Source organism: Thermobia domestica, chromosome 4 (assembly GCF_964235325.1).
Source record: "Thermobia domestica chromosome 4, izTheDome1.hap1.1, whole genome shotgun sequence".
NCBI classification, from domain to species: domain Eukaryota; kingdom Metazoa; phylum Arthropoda; class Insecta; order Zygentoma; family Lepismatidae; genus Thermobia; species Thermobia domestica.
In genome coordinates, this window is record NC_137457.1 from 217265409 (window position 1) to 217286314 (window position 20906).

A 20906-nucleotide genomic window follows, 5' to 3' on the forward strand; every position below is an offset into this window, starting at 1 on the left:
CGTTTACAGCAATTTGATATTTCAAACCATTTGGGAGATATGAAAATGATAAAATTAGATATATTGCTTAAAATGGCAGATTTGTGGGACACTTGTCAGGTACGAGAATGCGTTCTCTTAAAACAAAGAAACAAAGAAAGAAACACTCTCAGGGACACCGAATTTCTCTATAAGTTAGGAGGGTTAAATATATATATAATGTCCGTTTGGGGATATGAATATTGATTAAAGAATTTAGGGATATAGTCTGTAGGCCTACCTTTTGTGATATATTGTACCAATTATCCGTATATAGCATTTGAATTTCCTATTACTAAGTTCAAAATTCTACCAAGATTACTTCCAAAAATGCAGTACATAAATTTACAAAACGAGAAGAGACGAGGAAGCCTTTTCGAGATCGAAACTAGACGAGTCTTCTACAAAATTTAGGAGACGAGAAGAAAAAGTCTTCAAGAAATCCTTCTACTTGAGGGTGGTCTTATGGTTGACCTAGAAGTGGTGTTGCATTTTTTTAAAAAACGCTCTCTTGTACAGAAAGCAATCTATACAAACTTAGCCAACACGTTATTTGCTCTTTACAATTCCACATTTAAGATATTGGATTTCCTTAAAAAGACTACTACGTTATTTTTATGTGATTATTATTATTATTATTATTATTATTATTATTATTATTATTATTATTATTATTATTATTATTATTATTATTATTATTATTATTATTATTATTATTGATACATATTGATACATTTTTAATATAAGTTTAGCGATGGCAGCAACTCGTCCCGTCGGTACCACACTCTTGTTTGTATGAATGCGATTAGGATAAATTTTCTGTTAGAATACGAACAAAGCTGGTTGGGGACGATTTGAACGTGGCAAGTATAGTTAGAAATCCACTTTAAACTGTAGACTCACGACTCATGGGATTGATGCTACAATCGGGTGCTAAAGTTCAAGAACATATCAATAAGCTTTCTCTCGAACTACTTTTCGTAATCTTCTAGCCGGTTTATTTAGTTATTATTTACCAATTCTTTATTATAAAACACATTTTTATTTTCAATAAAAGCTTACTTCATCATTCCTATTTCTACCCTTTTTCCTATAAATATTTCATATCTTCACCAGGTACGGAAAATTACATTTTTATCACTTCTACTTTCTCCCCCTTAAACTTTTCTAGCTGCACAGTTCTTTTGGTTTCAGTCACTATTTCTTTTGACATTTTAGTATTTATCTTTATCGCGTATTCTCCTCCTTTCCTCCTCAATTTGTGTATATTATATTATAAATTCAGAATCTTCTACAATAAAAGTTGATATCATTGCAAGGTGATACACGTATCGTTCTATCTCCTACTGGAAAACAACGTTCTTTAGTCAAACTCTTCTTAAGTAAATGAAATTGATGAACGACATCACCCTTTTGGAACACACCTTCTGGTTTTATTTCCGTCTACTAGAAATAAGTTATATTACATGTATTTTATTTTCGGATAATTTTGTCATTTATTCAAAACTAACAGATTGCTTATTCTTCCCACAGAGGAGGGGTAAGATTTATGAGAAAAGATAAAAAGAAAAGTAGAAGTAGGCTGTGTGTGTGTGTGTGTGTGTGTGTGTGTGTGAATAGAATATGGCATGGCGTATGCAACCGTTTGTTACAACTATGCCATGTGAGTTGTCTAACATTTCAGTGGTTTACGTATTTCATCATTTAATTCGATGGATGTGTTCTGTTGAATTCCAACTTATATTATTAAAATTATGAGATTTCTGGATACAAAATACGGACACTTTCGATTTTACTGAATGTTAGTGAAATCATTTAAGTAATGCAGGCTTACGAGTTGCAGTATATCTATGCGAAATAAGATTAATATTGAAATTAAAACTCTACTGTTATAGAATTAATATCCTGAAATATACTAAATTCTAACACAGGTATACTAAATTCTTTTTCTCTTGAAACTTGAATGGTACTTGATTTATTACATGTTGGCCTATGTTTCAAAATATTTTAAACAATGAAACATGTATGAAAGCTAAGAAGCATCAAAACTATATCTGTGATTGGTTTTTCAAGGCGAGGTTCTTGTCCAGAGTCCGAAATAAAGTATTTTCAGTTTTACTTAGAAATTTCTCTCTTCCCTCACAATTGTCTTCGTCATACCCCACAGATCGCTTTCTGTCACAGAGGCCACAGTCTATTTCGTGATCTTTTACGTCTATTGCTCACTCCACAGAGACCTGGCATTCTGTCACAGAGTCCACAGTCATTTTCGTGATCTTTTATGTATCTTACTCCACAGATCACTGGGATTCTGTCACAGAGTCCATAGTCTATTTCCTGATCTTTCACGTATCTTTAAATTGAAAGAGTACATAACCTCTGTTTTTCTTTTTCTTTTTCTTTTTTTTTCTTTTTTTTTTAAACTTGGTAAGCATGTAATAAATTCAGTGATAAAGAAATGTAACTATAATTGTGTAGCTGTATGAACCGTCCTCCAATCACGCAATATTGCTGTCTATAGCAGAATGCAGCGCGCCTCTCGTTAGGTACTGATGACTTAATGCGCTTAAAAGTACAGGCTGATGCAACGTCTAGTAAACAAAGCCATATACATACACCAATTAGCAAAAGTCGTACAGTTGTAATTGATTGGGAATGTTCAAGGATGTGCGCTAAGTTGCAACACAGCAATTACTCCACGTGCTTCTAACCCAGTGCGGGTAAACAAATGAGTGTGACCAGGCCAGGAGTAACTGCATCGGTACTACATACAATAAATATATTTTGCGAGTCCAAAACAACAATACTGATATTTTGGCACATTGTGAAAGTACGAAAAGTACACGGACACAAGTCTTAAAACACAAACTGTCCTACAAAATACAGACGTCTGACAACATTAGGTACTGTCAAAATGAAATAGTAAAAAAACCCAGATTGATCCAAGTGCTAACAATGTTAAAAAAAAAAAAAAAAATTTCAAGTGGTTCAGACATTTTCTTGTGAAAAGGGAATACACAACGTCAATTTGATTTTCTTTCTTTCTCTTTTTCTTTTTCTTTTCTTTTCTTTTTTTAACGAACAAGTGAAATTTCTTGGTAAGATGCTGGCAATACTGCCTACAGGACACACACTGGCCCTATCAATAACACTACCTTTTGCCCTTTATGGAACGTGTGAACCACCTGTTTACAGCACTGAACCGAGGTCAGGGAGAAACATTTCCTAGCTGACCCGTTTCTGCAATTTTGCAACAGAAATCAGCTATGGAAATTAGTACCTACAATGTACGGATTATCCTTCATTTTTTAACCACACTTGCCTTCTGCAACATTCACATCTGCTACTCAAAAGAAATAATATTTCTTGTACTTTCGTTACCTTTTTTTTCTGATTTCTTTTTTAATTCTAATGTAATATTACAGGAAAATGTCAAGATCTTTTTTTTTTTCTTTTAGCGAAAGCTTGTTTCTTATTTTCTAAAAAGTTATTTTTGAATTGTAGTGTTATCACTTGAATACTTCCTTTTCCATATTTAATTTCTGTAGGTATCAACATTTTTTTTCCCTATTTTCTCTTTCTTTCTCTGTGTTGTTTGTTTAAAATCACGTTTCTACCATTGTTATATGCTGTTATTAACTTTCTGTTTGATTTCTGTGGATATAATATTACTGTCTGATGACTATCATAGCTTGAGAAAAACAATATATACACTTGTAATTTATTTCAGTAGGTTATGTATAGGGTGGTTTATAATTCAGTGATACATTGAAAAGTCAAAACACACCGTATATATGTATCTCCGCACCACATTGCATATATCAAGAGTTGAAAATCTTTTGAGGTTTGAGGGCTACTTTTCACTTCAGAAATCACTGGAGATCTACTTATCTATTCACTAGCCCACTATAGAGAATCAATAAAGTGATCGATACAGACAGTATGACATGCAATCACGGGCTATCGCTCATTACTTGCCGGTCGTTGCTTTGGTTACCCCTTGCACCCTATGGTTATTGCTTTAAGCTAACGGAGACTAATGATTAATAAGAGTGAATAACAGTAAAATTAATTTCTTGTACTCTCTCACCGGGAGTCGAATGCGGAATCACGTGCACCAAAGGCGCACGCACTGACCACTAGACCTGTGGGGAGAGTATTTTGATATACCACCTTTGTGCACATATACAGAGTGTTTCAAAACAACACCGACAACGTTTGAGAGGTGATTCCTGACACGAAGATAAGACAAAAAGTATAGACCAACCTGGGTGCAGAAATCCGTCATTTCGGAGTTATAGGCTGCCGAAAACATGAAAAAATGAACTTTAAAGGCCCATAGCTCCAAAACTATGGGACCTACCGTAGTCGGGTCAAGACTTCACTTAGGAACTTACATGTGTGCTATCCAGATATAATGTTTTAGAATCCTTCAACAATTTTTGCAGAGGTAGTTGGTGAGTACTTCAAATTACATGCTCGTAGCCAAACTTCCTCTATTGTAGCGTGATTCTGAAACATGTATTTTTTTAAAAGCGCATATATTAGTTCCGACTACAGTAGATCCCATAATTTTGGAACTATGGACCTCTTAAGTCCATTTTTTCATGTTTTCGGCAGCCTGTAACTGCGAAAGGAAGCATTGGGGGCTATTGATTATAACTGATTGTAGTAAAACACTTAGAACATCAAATGCTTATTAAAACTCCTTTTAGATGTGTTTTGTAAAAGCATTGTTTTCAAAATTATTTATGGTTATTATTATTTTTGAATGCCTTTTCAATTAATAATACTATATATTTTTGTACAATTATAATTGCAGGCAAAAATTAACCAGAAACTCAAAGGTAGATATTTCTTTCTGTGCAATTTGATAAACCTCTTCCCCTTCCCAAGTTCTCCTGGTCGACAGTGTCTAATGAAGCATCCCGGTTTCTGATTTTATTTAAATGATGTTCTCAAATTCCAATAGTGTCATGGGCATCTACTTGATTTTTCGCAATAGGGGGCAAAGTTATTAGTCTTTTTATTTACTGTATGTATGTTTTGTTAAAAAAAATATTTATGATCGTTTGTAATATCAGACTCAAATCTGAATAGGGAAAGTGGAAGAATTGGCAAAGGATTCGCCCAAAATCTGGTTTGTATAGTATTAGCCCGATATTCGCGATTTCATATTCAGCGAAAAATAAACGCTTTTGTATTTTGCTGACCACCTTTATCACATAACAGGTATTCCTACAACAGAAGTTGAAACGCAATGAATGACTTGAGTTGATTTTGAGTTTAACGTCCCTTTCAGCAGCGGGGCTATATGAGACGTGGACCTTCTTATTAAAGTGGAATCCGAACCACATGAGCTCCCGCCAGAAATCAAAACGCGAAGGAGTATTAATGAACAAATACTGAAGAATATATAATAAGAATATATATTGGTCGTCTCTGAAAACTGAATTGAGATTATTGATTCGTTTGAATTCCAGGGAGGGACACGGCATAACCTGTTCCCCATTGCAGACATCCATGACTAGGCTTGCCTACGATGCAAGAATTGAAACTGTTTCGTCTCACCTCATGGGCAGTCCTACGACAGAGTCCATTATTATTGTCAAACTTAATTTCTTCTTTGTCAACTCACTTATGGGGTCGACGTTTCTGATGAGTCTTTTTCCATAAGGCCCTGTCTGAGAATTTTCTTCTTCTATTAGACTTTTCTCCCTGAAATCATTCCTGACCATTTCCATCCATTTCTTTCTTAGTCTCCTTTTACCTCTCTTCCCATCCACTTCCGTTGCCATCACATTATTGGCCACATAGTAGTTTGTTTTTCTCATTAGATGGCCATACCATTGTAGTCTTCTTTCTTAGAACTTTTTAGATATCTCTACAACTTTGGCTTCAAATTTAAAACCGTATAGAAGTGATATGAGAATCCTCATGAATTTAATGTTCTTGCAACGTAATGCAATAATAAGCAAATGAAAAAAGACAGATGAGTAAATGTAATACAGTAAAACATTTAAATCGCAAGTAGTAAATCATGAATGATGATTACTGGTAATTAGAACTTAAATGCTTATGAAAACACTACTTGGAATTTTATATACACGTTTGAGTCTGGAGAGGACATGGCCCCACATTATCCTCCGTTACGAACATCCATGACTAGGGTTGCCATGACTAGAGTTGTGATCAGATTTGAACTGAAAAGCCGCGGGCCCCCTTTGTCTACCCCGTCCATAGAGGGCAAGTCCTATCGAAATTTTAGGCAACTTTTTAAGGTATCTACTGTCTGGAATTTTCCGAAAACACTATTTTGGAACCTTAGAAACGCATTATGATTAAAATTAAACCGAAAAGCACGGGCCCTTTTATCTACCTTATCCCTAGTTGGTAAATTCCATCGTAATTTTGGGGAACTTTTTGAGATTTTCCCTGTCTGAAATTTTCTGAAAACACTATCTGGGACCTCAGTGGTCAAATTTTGAAACGAAAAGCCGCGGGACCTTTTACCTACACACTTACCGATTTTATTGTGTTTTTCTTGCTTTATATTTATTTTAGTTAATATTGACTCCTTTAAATTTAGATCCTTTCTGAAAAAGAATTCCCAATACTCATTTCTAGTCGAAGTTAATTCAACTTTTCTGAATATTACATTTTCTTTGTATAAAATCTAGGATTATTTAACAGCTCTAACATAAGAACAGTGGGAACTCTAGGTTAAATAAAATGCATTCTCTTCTATTCCTAAGCAAATATTGTTGTTAAGCCTTGTAACATCAGCTTATCGTCCACCTCTCTAACTTTTCGCATATTTTTTATTGCTCTGATTGATTTATCTCAATGACTAAATCTGCTTTTCCCACACAGAGCAAGTAAGTTTCTCATCCCTTTGTGAGCCAATTTTGTTTCCAAATCATCCAGCAGATGTTTCACGTAACAGCTGCTCAGTGGCTCCACTGGCGGTGGGAACAAGAATTTCTAGTTGATAGGCTGTGCTGAAGTGTATCGTGTGAAACCAAGTATTATTCATCGTTCAACGCTGTTTATGGATCTCATTGAAGGTAGAGAGATACTTGTTTGCACATTGTTCTTTCCCCACAAGAGATCAGCGAACCTGCTATAGTTTTTTTTTTTCTTCAGTTTGTCAGCAGATCCTATCAGCAGTAAATAAAACTGAGTCTTGGAAGGAGGGTGGGGGTAAGTAGGAACATGCAAAATTAAAATGAAAAAGTAAATAAAAGTAATTGTGTTCCCACGTACCTGAGTTGTTTGGACTTCAGCCACTCGCGCGTAGTACTGGCTTTGATTCTAGGTGGAGACCTGGGGCGCAACCACGGGGAAGGTCTACGGATCCGCCCTTCCCCCCAGAAACTTCCTAATTCAACATACATTTGTATACTTTCTCAATAAAACTATACTTGTTTAACAGGGAAATGATTGATGTAGCATGAAAATTTGATCTTACACTTCATCTGTACTCTTTCTCTCATTAAAAAAAAAATAAAAATAAAAAAAAAAACTTAGTTCTATCATTTTTTTCCCTGAAAACACAGGTGGAAATATTTTACAATTACTTATCGTCTTGTGCACGGGTGCACGATAGTACTCGTTCAATACTACATAGACGTAGTGGCTTTTAGCATTGGCTCCCTTCGCTCCAAGCTTGGACCCCTCCTAACAGAAATATCTCGGTGTACGCCTGGTGAAGACACATAATTTTTGGTGCAGATCCAGGATCATCAGCCGGTTGGGGAGCTACTTCAATTCAGAGACAATGAACTCCAGTGTAGGAATCCGCAAATAACTTATTGGTTCTAGGAGCTCATACGTTAAATACGCATTACCCAATAGAGTGTGGGCCCTCTGGCTGGCTATGACGCTTTGTAAGTTATAACTATATATATATATATATATATATATATATATATATATATATATATATATATATATTTATTTAAAAAAAAAGAAAGATATTATTGTTATTTCTTCACTAGTTGAAAGGTTCGGTCTTTGCATGAAGAAGATGCAAAATATCTTTTTAAAAATGAGTGGAAAAAATCAACGACAAAAAGCAAAAGCTTTTTGTCCTCCCTCTTGTTATGTTAGCCCGTGAAACAAATATATAATACGAGTTGCATATAGGCGAGGCGTTCTTAGAAATAACCTAAAACGGCCATACATTTTGATTCCCCATCAATCCTCCCTCGAGCCGAAAATTTAAAAAACGGCTTTGTACACTATTGGATCTGGTTTTTTTAAAAAAAATGACTATAGGTGACTCATTTCTATGCGAAAATGTGATGAGAGATAGACATACAAACGCACACACAATTATTATTATTATTATTATTATTATTATTATTATTATTATTATTATTATTATTATTATTATTATTATAGATTTACATTCATCATCATAGGTATTGTGCCAATATTGGCAGGTTACTTGCTGGAACTGACTAGGGATGATTCCATTCCGGGACCAAGTACCTGGGGAAAACCTACATATCGTCTGAAAGCTCTTGCCATGAGAAGTACGAAACCGGTTTCAAATTACGGGCAAACCCACAACCCAACCTTATAAGGAGCCAGATTGTTAGTGTTTGTGACCCTATGTATGACATATTCGACAGAAATAAAAATGAATGTTACAATGCGTTACAGGGTTGTTTTGTTTAAAACAAAATGTTTAAAACAAATTATTAAAACTTGTTTTAAACAATTGATTTTGTTTAAAACAAATTTTGTATACGTTTTAAACATTTTGTTTTAAACAGGTGTATTTTTAAAGACTTGTTTTAAGCATGTTTATTTTTATTTTATTTAAAAGAAAATTGTTTGAAGTACTCCCCATTCGGAAGACTATTTTCTTCCCGTGTGAATGCTTTGATTTCTCGTGGCCATAGCAGGTCTATTTGGTGATCTACAATTTATTTTTTCTCTTTCCCCTCTTATTTTTAACGTATATTGTATTGTTTAAATGCTTCAGTTAATTTACGAGAAAGTGTCGTAGTCGAAGGTTGGACTATTTGTAGAATTGATATTAAAAAATAAATAAAATAATTATCACAGAAAACAAACGAAAGGTTATTTACTAAATTGCGGTTCTGAAATTAAAATATCGTAGTCATTCGTTGATACAGTACATGTTGGTTCTCAGTCTCCGTATAACTTGGAATCGTTTAACATGAGTTTTACGGGAATAAAAAAGGATATCATTTGAAGCAAATTTATTAAAGTAACGCAAACTCCATCAGGTAAGAAAACGACTATACGACCTCGTTGCAAAACGGGTAAGAAAGAAATAGTTGGTTTAGTTCAAAGAATGAAGAATCATTATGGAAAAATGCAATGCTGTAAATAAACCGAAAACCCAAACAAATGGTAAAAGTGTTGATCCGAATTGCTTCTGATGATTCTAACGTCAGTGATGTGTGGAAACTTCAGGATTGAACTTAAAAATTGATTTTGTGTCAACAATATATTTTTCATTATATTATGAATATTTTATTTCGTCCCTCTTTCCTACCTCAGTTCTAAAATTTCTTAAAAACCACATCTTGTATGAAGGGGCCAGGCAAGAAGGCGCAAGTATGGCAGTCGCCCTCATAGCTAACTATTAAAGCGTGATACTTATTGTAACATCAATGCCGAACGTCAGTGTCTGGGACAATTTGATCTCAATATGTTCGTCTGTCTGTATGTATGATCACGCTACAGGGCACAATTTTTGGTTTTTTAACATTAAATTTTGAGGGTAGGGACACGAGACGTCGGAATTTGCTGTATAGTTAGATTTTGACTGCGATCCGACGTAAAATTTCAAAATTAGTTGTTCGGATCCAACGTTAAACAAAAAGCCCTGTCTCATATAGCCTTGCTACTGATGCAAGACTAATCAATCAAACTAAAACTAATTTTACACGTTCCGAACAAACTTGGGTTGCAGGATAAATTTGGCTCCAACTCAGTTTTTATAAAATAATTTTAGATATGAGGCGTTCAGAGCACAGGGGATCCAAGTCCATTCTCAGAAAGGTTTACTTTTGTTCAACAAATGTAGCATTTTCGTAGCCAATGGTACAAAATAAATGAAACAAAAGCTACGTGAAAGGGTGTGGACTAGAGTTTCATAGGACAGCCGCTAGACAAGGTCGTTGATGGAATGGGGGAGGAGGGCTAATTTACCCCTCCTTGCTCATAAATTTCAGATATTAACATTATATTGTGTACGCTGCAGCGTGGAAATGATTAACAAGTCAAGCTCCGAGTGCCATAACCAATTATGCATAATTACGTTAAATAAATGCAGGGTGTGTCCAAAAGAATACACCGACGGAAAACGTCATATTTTAACAACTACGAATCCGAGATGAAAGAAAGAAAAACTACATGACAAGATGCAATCTAGAATTTTAAATAATTGCTGCTTGAGAGGGTCGTTCGTTTCGAGATTATCCGCCCCTAACCTTGAATTTTAGATGGGAGCAGTAATGCAGATTTAGAAACCTTTTGCTGAGTAAAGTCTAAATAAAAATAAATTGAAGTTCTTACACTGCACAAATGCGGATTTTGATCAGTCATAATCCATTTCCATTGCCCGTAAGGAGCTATAGATCTATATTGCTCTCTTGTATATTTTTTGGCCCAAGGATTCCAAAAGTGGCTCTACTTTCGAGTTTCGGGCCTCCTTAAAATTCTGAAAATTGGACCTAAGCAACTTTCCAGCTTTAATCATCTGCATGTCCTCCGTATTTATTCGGTGTAAGGACCTCAAGCTTGTTCTGTTGGACTTTGCTTATCAAAAGATTCCTAAAAGTGCCTTACTGCCCCCAAAATCTGAAACCCAGAGTGGGGATGGGGGTGGTTGTCCTCCTGTCCCACTGACGCCCCTGTCTAGCGGTTGTCATATGAAACGATCGCACACCCTTTCGCATGGTTTTAGCTACATTTGCTTTGGACTCTTGACTGCGAAGATATTACGTTTTGAAATAGAATTCATTTGCTGAACAAACTGAACTTAATTGAGAATGAATTTGGATCCATTGTGCTCTGAACGACCCAAATATTTCCTTTCTTTAATAAATTAATGACTCAAAAAACAACCAATTACATAGGCTTGCAGAAAATATAAAATATTCTAAAGTTAGCACAACATGAAGTGTGTTTCAAACATTACTTTTCGAAAATTTATTCTTTTAAAGTAATTTTATTATCATCAGTGTTCTCAAATAGTTAAAAAAAAAAAAAAAATGCAACAAAAATCTCACCCGCCTCCACGAAATGCGAGCTTAGCCCCTAAAGGCATAACTTGAAAACTTTCAGAAGCGATAACTACGAAATGACTTGCTTAAGGGCTAAAATAACCACCCAAGCGTATTTCTGGTAAAATTCTAGCCTTAAAGATGTAACATGACTTGCATTTGAAATTTCGAATACCAATCAAAGATGTCCGCCATGATACTTGATAGCACCATCTGATGTGTCGGACCATTTCCAAGTTTCATCATTCTCCCTCAACCCGTTTTCAATACACAAGGATGGTAAGGACTATTGTTTTGCCATGTATATTGATAGGTTATGAGAAATGTTTATAGTAAGTAGATTTTAAAATCCACCTGAAAGCTTATTACAACCAAGAAAGTACTTATGAGAGTCACTGGCAAGAGGGTGTAATAAAAGGGGGTCGTGATATGAAATAAGTAGAGAATTATTAATTTATACCAAAATATTCTGTACCCAACACAGTGCAGTCTTAACGAGAATAAAATTAATGAAAAGATTTGTTCAAGAGCAAAAAAAAAAAAAAAAAAAAAAAAAAAATCTTAATAAATACGTTATTACACGATTTTGAAATATATTTAAATTCATGTTTTAAAGTGTTCAAAATGTTTTAAACATGTTTTTCTCGTGTGTGTTTTAAAACATGTTTAAAACATTTTGAACATCTTTTTCATGTTTTAAACACGTATTTTGTTCTTTTTTAAGAAAACGGTATTTTTTCCAACCCTGTGCATTACGCGTAAGCGCCTGAGCCCATCATGATCCTTTTTGGCTCATTGCTAGAACGTGACCCGGGCAAGGGTTTGATAATATCACTTTGCACCCAGATGTACCTATTTGGTCAGTGTTGCCCAGTGGTGCCCACCCCCCCTTATGTCTATGATGCACCCCCCCAATTGTCTATCCGTAGGTGTTCTTCCATGAAAAAATCTTCTTTTCGATTAATTTTACCCTCCCCTCATCAAACATATTTATATAGATTTTAACCCCCCCAAATATTTCAATGACGTAGTTTGTGTCATAGCCCCCCCTTGTGGGCACCCCTGGTGTTGCCAATGAATTGTAAATACAATGTGGCATATGGTTTCTGTACCACCGGATGTATATTCATGAAACGTGGTATAAACATCATTCGTTCCTAGAGAAAATATACTTTGAACGTATTCCTCTCCCAAGGACTCAAGTTTATCAGTGTTGCCAACCAACGTGACATTAATACAATGTTTGAAAATTAAGACTTGGGAGAACTAGTGTCGGCCACGAGGCTAGAGAAATGTCTCGTCTCGTTTTGTCTGTAATTTGAAAATTCACTTCTTGTGTCAACTTTCGTCTCGTGGACAATACTAGCGGATATAGAGTTTGAAGTGGAATCCGAACAAACCAAATTTTAGTACTCTCCGACTGGAAATCGAATTTGGGACCTCATATACCAAAAACATACGCGCTAACCACATACCACTGCTCTTCTTTCTTAGAATGCATATTTGAATACAAACGAAATTATGAAAACCCAGCTAATCCTAGTGGTAAATATGTTCAAAAGTTAATTTCATACGGTCCACATACGGTCCAACCGTTGTTCTCTGGGAAAAATTAAAACCCCTTTTACCCCTGAAGATACACATTTCAATCAAACTGTAGTGATTGTAAAAAAAAAAAAAAAAAAAAAAAAAAAAAAAAAAAAAAATCTGAACTCCTAATTATGTTCAAAAATTCTTTTTAAACTATTCAACTGTGTCCTCATTTTCGTCATTTTTATGAATACAAAGTGTATAAAGAGGAACATTCACCCCCTTCAACTAATAAGAATTTTCTTAAAGGCTGAGACACATGTTCAAATTATTTTTAATGAAAAGTTTATGTATACCGAGTTTTACTTGTCTCTTCCCTAACTTGAGGGTTTCCTGAGTCACTCCACTTCTAGCATAAATTTTGAACCCAGTTCTTCCCCGTAATGTGCATATTTTAATCAAACTACATGATAAAATCTTAGGTCCAAGCAAGACCGTCGCGTGAGTTGTAAGCGCCTGGGGCGAGAATTCCATGCCCGCCCCCTCCCCATGAGAAACAACCAGAGTTTATTCTGTACTCATAGATTTAAATACGGAATTTAAGTTCATAATGTAAGATAAAAGAAGTTGGTATTATGTCAGTTTTTCAAAGTGTAAGTTTTTTGTAGTTAAAAGTTAATGAAAACATGGCTCTGAATTATTGAAATCGAGTGCTATTCTTGTTTATCTTGAACTTGATACACATCAACATAGTAATAGCATAGAATATACAAATATTAAAGTCCAAGATGTAAAATAACTCTTCTCACAGAGGGCTGGAGAGAGTTTCAGTTGAATATTCTTAGACGATGTTTTACATTACCGGTAATTTTCAAGTTCAATACTCTATCGGGAGTCCCTCAAGGATTTAATCTATACCCTCGGTTGTTTCTTCTTGTTTTGATATTTCTCTGTGTATTAAAATTTCTCAAGTTCTTCTTTTTGCCAACAGTTTCAAATTATACTTCAAAGCAAGTTCATTATTTTTATGACTGCGTGAAACTACAACAGGATCTATAGTGAGTTCAAATATGGTGTGATAAAAATAAATTAGTCTTGAATGTGTCCAAATGAAAATCTGTATCTTTTATGAGGAAAGAAAACTCAATTAACTTTACTTATACAATAAGTGACACTTCCTTGTTTACCGCGGATACTATCAAAGATGTTGGAGTTATATTTAATAGCAAATTAACCTTTGCTCAACATGTTGACGCAATGATGAGTAATGCATATAGAAACCAAGGTGTAATTTATAGGATAGGACAGGATTTCTACAAAGAATCAACATTTATAAGGTTATAATTTTTCTTATGTGACGTCAAAATCAGAATACTAGTTTTTAAACATTAAAAAAAAAGGGAGATGGGTGTTTAATCTGTTGCTTTTACATAAATTATTAAACCGTAAAATTGACTGTACAAAATTAATTTCAGAAGTATTATTACGTGTTCCAATAAGTAAGACCAGAACAGCAAACATTGGGACATTCTATTGTAGAAAAGCAAGATCTAACATGTTACATAAGTCTCCTCTGTGAAGAATGTGTGCTTCATATAACGAAATAATTAGATTTCATCTAGTATATGTATTTAGTATGCCCGAAAATAAGTTCAAAGCACTTGTCAGGCAGTAACTTCTGCATAATTAAAAAAACGAATATTTGTGTATTATAATAGTGTATGTTAGATAATTATGTACACGACACTATAACTGGGCATTAAGCCTGATGTGTTGTCTTTATGAAATAAATAAGTAAATTTTACTTGCCGTGGCCTGATCATTATTAAAATATCTGAATTAACATTAATTGTTTTTTTAAAAAAATCATTTACCGACATAATCTGAATTCCTTGAATTTTGTTGATTTGTCGTCCCAGTGCTCCCCCCGGGTCGTGGCGCCCGGGGCAAATCCCCGGTCGTCCCGCCCGGGTGCAATGCTTTTGCGCACACTTTCTTCCAGCTTATCATTCCATGCAGATAAGAAGCAAAACAAATAATCATTTTAATGCTTTTGCGCACAAAATGGTATGCAACGCTGCCAATTCATTCTTTGATCTTAATATACAATATATTTTGTAGTTTTTTTTTTTTTTTTGCAAAACAAGACAAGATTCATTTGATTAAATAAAATAAACTAATTTATTAAATTACCTAAGTAACTCCAACTACCTTACTTTCTTGGCTTCTTCAAACACACTAACTCACTTATCTAACAGAATACATAGCAAGACAGCAAGTGGTTCCTGATTGTTTACCGCCAACATTAGATTATGTCTTCTAAATATGAATTTGTGGCTACTACTCTAGGCAAGACTACTCTAGGAAATTTAAGTTGTGAACTATCCATAAAAAAAAGTCAATAATGTTGAACTCAATTTAATTTCTATGCTTTTTACGTTTTTGGCTAAAGACATTTTTTGGACTCCCGTATTTATCTCCAGAGCAAGTACCAGATGCCTTTGTTGATCTGATTTCGGTGGCACCTGAAACCAAAGGATTTAGATTTTCAGATTATGTGCTGAACAACTACATCGAAGATAATTGCAGGTAATATTCTGGTTTGATAAATGTAAAAGATATAATGAATTTTGGGGGCAATAACTACCCTGTGGCTTACACCCTTCCCGATCTGGGAAAAACCACTTAACTTAGTTTTAACTATTAAAGAATGATAAATATCAAAATTAAAGAGGTAGAGAGTCTCCAGCCAAAGTAATTAAAAACTGTCTAGTATATAGGCTAGAAGCATTCTCGTTTGAGAAATTAAAGGCATGAATATAGAAATAGCTCACAGAAATAGTAAAGTATTATATGAAATGAGATCCGAAAATCAGTTTATAACTTTATAACAGTTCTGGAAATCAAAATATTATTTCAAAATAAAAAATTAAACGGTGATAGGATATGGTATTCATGATTACCTTTTCTTTTCAGGTATCTTCCAGTGATGTGGGCTTGTGAACCATTTCCAGCACCTAGGACAACAAATGGACCAGAATCTTTCCACCGTCACTACAACAGCCAGTTCTATTCTAGTGCACCTGATGTCCATAAGGTAGTATCAGTGTTACTTGAAATACAGCATGAAACACGTTTGAAGATCGCTTCGGTACGGAAAGGTGATTCGAAACCACGAAGGAAAGAAGAAATTCAAAGGAGGGAACAAATCATGAAATTATACAGGTACTTTCAAAACTCCACACACAGCGAAGTTTTGAGAATGAAATATCTTAAAGTTGTAGGACACAAATTTCAAGGACTAAAGTTGTAAAAAAATGTACCATACAGCAGAATTGAATATAATAAACATTGAACAGCAGAATTGAATATTTCTTTCGTATCTTTCATATTTACCCTTATTCTCTAAAGTGTTGAAACTGTGCGCAACTGCATGATTTGCTTAAGCATGATTATATTGAGATTTGGCAATGTCGCATTTAAAAACTGTGCGCAAAACCACGATTTTATACTTTTCGATCAGCTGTCAATCAACTACAGATTATCGTAGATCTTTGGGAGAAAACTGTGCGCAAACGAGGTGCACCCGTCCCGCCCACGCAACGGCTCCGGGTCCAAGCAGATTCAAGCTATATCAAAAAATTCATTTTGAATGTTTTAGTTATTTTTCCGTGATACTATCAGAAACACGATCACTTTCATTTTTTGTTTGTTTGTTTGTTTCTTTCTTTCTTTATAGAAGAATGACTTTCTCTCATGTTAAAATGAATGTACACTTTTTATGAATAAGTGCAATTGAAGCAAGTTGAGGCACATCTTACTTAATATTCAACAACTTTCCGCCAGAGTGTATACAAGAGTTGATTTACATATGTAATAGGTTAAAGAAGAAAATCCAGTTTGAAATAATTATAATAATCACAACTTTCTTAATCAAGTTGTGTAACAACAGAGATAAAATAAAACAAAAAACAGATGGGAAGAGTTTATGTCCACTTTACAAATTAGGAAGACCGCCCATTAATACGAAATATATTACCACAGGTTAGCATTGTATAATTGACCATAGATAAAAAATGTTACTATATAAAGCATATTAAAATGCTAATAATATTGCTTTTATAAGCTAATGTCTAGTTTCAAGCCTAAAGCTTCCCGTGAGAGAAAATGCAAGTTTTCCCATGAACGACAGAGATTTGTACTGTTTTAAAAAGACAGCTTGAACATCAAAAAGAATTGATCACAGGGGCAATATAAGTTGTGAATTTAAATAATTTTGAGGCGACTATACACATCATTATCAACATATTATCATAGGTATTCTGCCATTATTGGCAGGTCACTCACTGCAACTGAGAAGCTTTCGTGCTTCACAGACTTCAGCTAACCTCTTCGTCTTCACGCACGATTTTTTAAAAATTTTGTCCATCAATTGTAGCGTCCTTCATCAACTCCCTCTCTTTCCTACCACTATACCCTCTAGCACGTTCCTCATGATACAGTTTCTTCTTAGCAAATGTCCCAACCAGTTTCCCTTTCTCTTTTTAATAAAATCTAAAATTGTTCTTTTCTCCGCTATGACTCGGCTAATTCTCTCCATCCTTCTCCACACCCACATTTCGAAAACAGTCGTTTTCACCACCCTTGCGTAATGTCCATGTTTCCAACCATAGAACACAATATTCCACGGGAAGCATTTTATGAGTCGTTTTCTCAATTCTTTTTTCAAGGTTTCACAAAATAGACTTTTCTTACTCCTAAAGGTTTTGTTTCGCGTTCACACTTCATATCATCACTAATAATACTACCCAGATATCGAAAACTAGTTATCTGTTCTATTATCTTCCCTTCTACTGACTCCGACCACTTCATTCCAATCACAATGGCTTTTCTCTTCCTAACATTTATTTTCATCTTATGTTTTTGACAGCCGTTTCTCAAGTTTTCTAACATCTCACTGATTTCCTTTCCAGATTCTGCAACAAGCGTCATATCGTCTCCAAACCGGATACACTTAATTATTCTACCTTCCACCGAAATGTCCTCTTCATTACGTACGCTAGTTTTCATTATTTCTTCTAGATAGATATTGAATATTGTTGACGAGAGACAGCATCCCTCTCGAAGTCCCCTTCCAATTATACTCTCTTCTATCTTCTCCTACTCGCTTACACTTACATTGTGTATTAGTGTATTTCTCTCTCTCTAATATATATATACAGGGAGTCCATAAAGTTCTGCAGGAAAGTAAAACTCTATAACTTGAAAACCGTTACGTTTATGTGTATAAATTTTTGAGGTTGGAAGAAGGGAAGTATAAAGTTTTGTACTAACCACAATGCTCGATGCTGGCCACAATGCTCGATGACGTTTGCGCTGGTAATCACGTGACTTAAGATGGCGTCTATTAAAGAAAAGGCACAATGTGTTTTGTGGTTTGCGGAATTAAAATCTTTGCGTTTCAGTGCGGAGAATGTTCCAAACAACGTATGGGAAACACCCCCAGCAGAAACAAGTATCAAGAGGTGGTACGAGAAGTTCAAAGAAACGGGAAGTGTATCAAATTTACCACGCAGTGGAAGGTCAGGAACGAGTGACGATGTGATTCACACGTTGCAGGACAGCGTAGCCAGGAGTCCGATGAAGTCGCTTAAACGTAGGTAATTGGAACTGGGAATACCGAAGTTAACGTTACACAAGATCGTACGTAAGAATTTGAAGGTCTGGCCTATAAGTTAAAATTTGTGCACGAGCTGATAGAGGAAGACTGTGACATGAGAATGGAATTCTGTGAGTCAATGCTTGCAAGAAAATGGTGACCTTCTGTCTCGATTTCTGTTTTCAGATGAAGTCACATTTTATGTGTCGGGAAAAGTGAACAGGCACAACTGCCGAATTTGGGTGGTGGAAAATCCACGTGAATTCGAGGAGCACAAGCGTGGCTAGTCCCAAAGTCAATGTGTGGTGTGCTGTTTCAATGGACCACATTATCGGCCCTTTTTTCTTCGAGGAAGAGACGGTAAATGCTAACAATTATCTGAACATGCTACAGACATTCCTTTTGGCAGAACTTACTAGGTTAGACATCCTTAATGAGGTCTACATGCAACAGGATGGGGTACCGCCGCACTATGCCCTTCAAGTTCGACAGTTTTTTAACGAAGAATTTAAGGAGAGATGGATTGGTCGAAGAGGACCTACCCCTTGGCCTGCAAGATCACCAGATTTGTCACCTTGTGATTACTGGCTGTGGGGACACGTGAAGACCAAAGTGTATTCGCAGAAGCCAGCTAATTTGCACAATCTCAAGAACAAAATAACTCATGTGATTTTGAACATTCCAGACGAGCACCACCAACACGCAATTCTTGGTTTCCCAAAAAGACTGCAAGAGTGTTTGGACTTGAATGGTGCACAAATGCAGGTTTGGCAATGAATCTTAACTAGCTGAGACAAAACTTTGAACCTTTCTTTAAGTACACCAAAAAGTATTTGTTAATAGGGTAAAGGCACCGAATATGGAATACTTTTTGTTTCTTCTTTATTTCTCAGAAATGCGTATTCCAGAATAAAAATATTATGCATCATACTACTTGTGGTACCTTTGCAAAACAAAATACAAGTATGAAAGTTTGTTCCTCATTAATGATTTTTTACAATATTACAAAATTGAAAGAAACTCAATTTCCCATATTAGGCACACCCCGCTCCTAATATGGAACACTACCTGTTCTTAAAATGGAATACTAGAACAAAACATGCTCATTTGTCTACAATGCGATGTTTGGATAATTCGAGGATGGGCACGATCTCTGCTCAGACCGCCTATCCTGGCGCCGGCCTTTGGTGAGGTTTTCCCTGCTTTCCCTCAGTATCATTAGGCGTATTCCGGGATGATACTTTTTTCTTAGGCCAGGGTCGAGTCCTTTCGAATTCGTAGACTTAATTTAAAGGCCGATGTGATCTCGGAGTTCGAGGCCCGAATATTTCCTTTGTTCCTTTCCTTAAGCTAATAAATTTCTTTCTTCCTTTCTTTAAGAGTAGTAGTAGTAGTACTAGTAGTAGTAGTTATTATAATTAGGAATATTCCAAATTAGGATCCTGCTAGTATTCCATATTGGGAAAATCGCCATTTTGGATAGTTCTCTTCCTACATACGCTTACGTGATTCTCTGTGTACTGAATCTTTATGCCTTTATGGTACACTATATATGTAATCTAAATATCACAAACTCAACAATAATACATAACGCTTTGCGTACATTCAGCAGTATGGAAAGATACGTTCGAAAAACTCAAGTTCTTCAGAAAAATATTCTGCAACAAAAGAAAATGGCTTGTTATCGTTCGGCAGCAAACCACTCATGCGCAGATTAAGGGCGCCACGGTGTACAAGTTTACGTACAGTCCACTCAGTGGCAGATCATAGCAGACAAAATAATCTGGTATTTCATATTAGGAACGTATTCCATATATGGCGCACCCACCCTACATTACGTAGTTTCCAAGTTATAGAGTTTTACTTTCCTGCAGAACTTTATGGACTCCCTGTGTATATATGTATATATATATATATATATATATATATATATATATATATATATATATATATATATATATATATATATATATATATATATATATATATATATATATATATATATATATATATATGTGTGTGTGTGTGTGTGTGTGTGTGTGTAAATTGAAAGATGACATAAAATAAAATAATTCTCATCTGTATTTTTCAAGAAAATTGATAAAAACTAATTTTTATGTGCCACTAAAATGTAAAAACATTGTCGACAAATTGTATAGTATATGTAAACAAATATATTGTTAAGTAGAAAATTGTATCGATCGTTGTTTTTCTTGTTCTATAACAATGACACACATAATGCTTAGTGACACACATACTCTTAACAGTAACGCATGTATGACTTGTAATCTCAAGGATGATGGGGTTTGCAAAAGTTTGTCGACAAATCTACAAATGTTTGCCTTGACTAGTAAGGATACAGGAAAAGATAAGAGAATATTACGAGTTTGGCAGAATATATTGTAAGGTAATGGATTCTCGTACTTTAG

General features: G+C 35.0%; 1 protein-coding gene across 3 annotated transcripts in view; it reads left to right on the top strand.

The window, feature by feature from the left end:
• The window catches only part of LOC145683863 (uncharacterized), a 102818-nt gene that overhangs the window by 64109 nt on the left and 17803 nt on the right, over window positions 1-20906 (top strand). The window contains exon 2 of one of the 3 annotated variants that reach the window (XR_014131205.1): window positions 15795-16187. The exons of the other annotated variants lie outside the window; for them this stretch is intronic. The gene's annotated coding sequence lies outside the window, so the exon portion shown is untranslated. Of the gene's footprint in view, window positions 1-15794; window positions 16188-20906 lie in introns of those variants that run through there. 3 annotated transcript variants of the gene reach the window in all.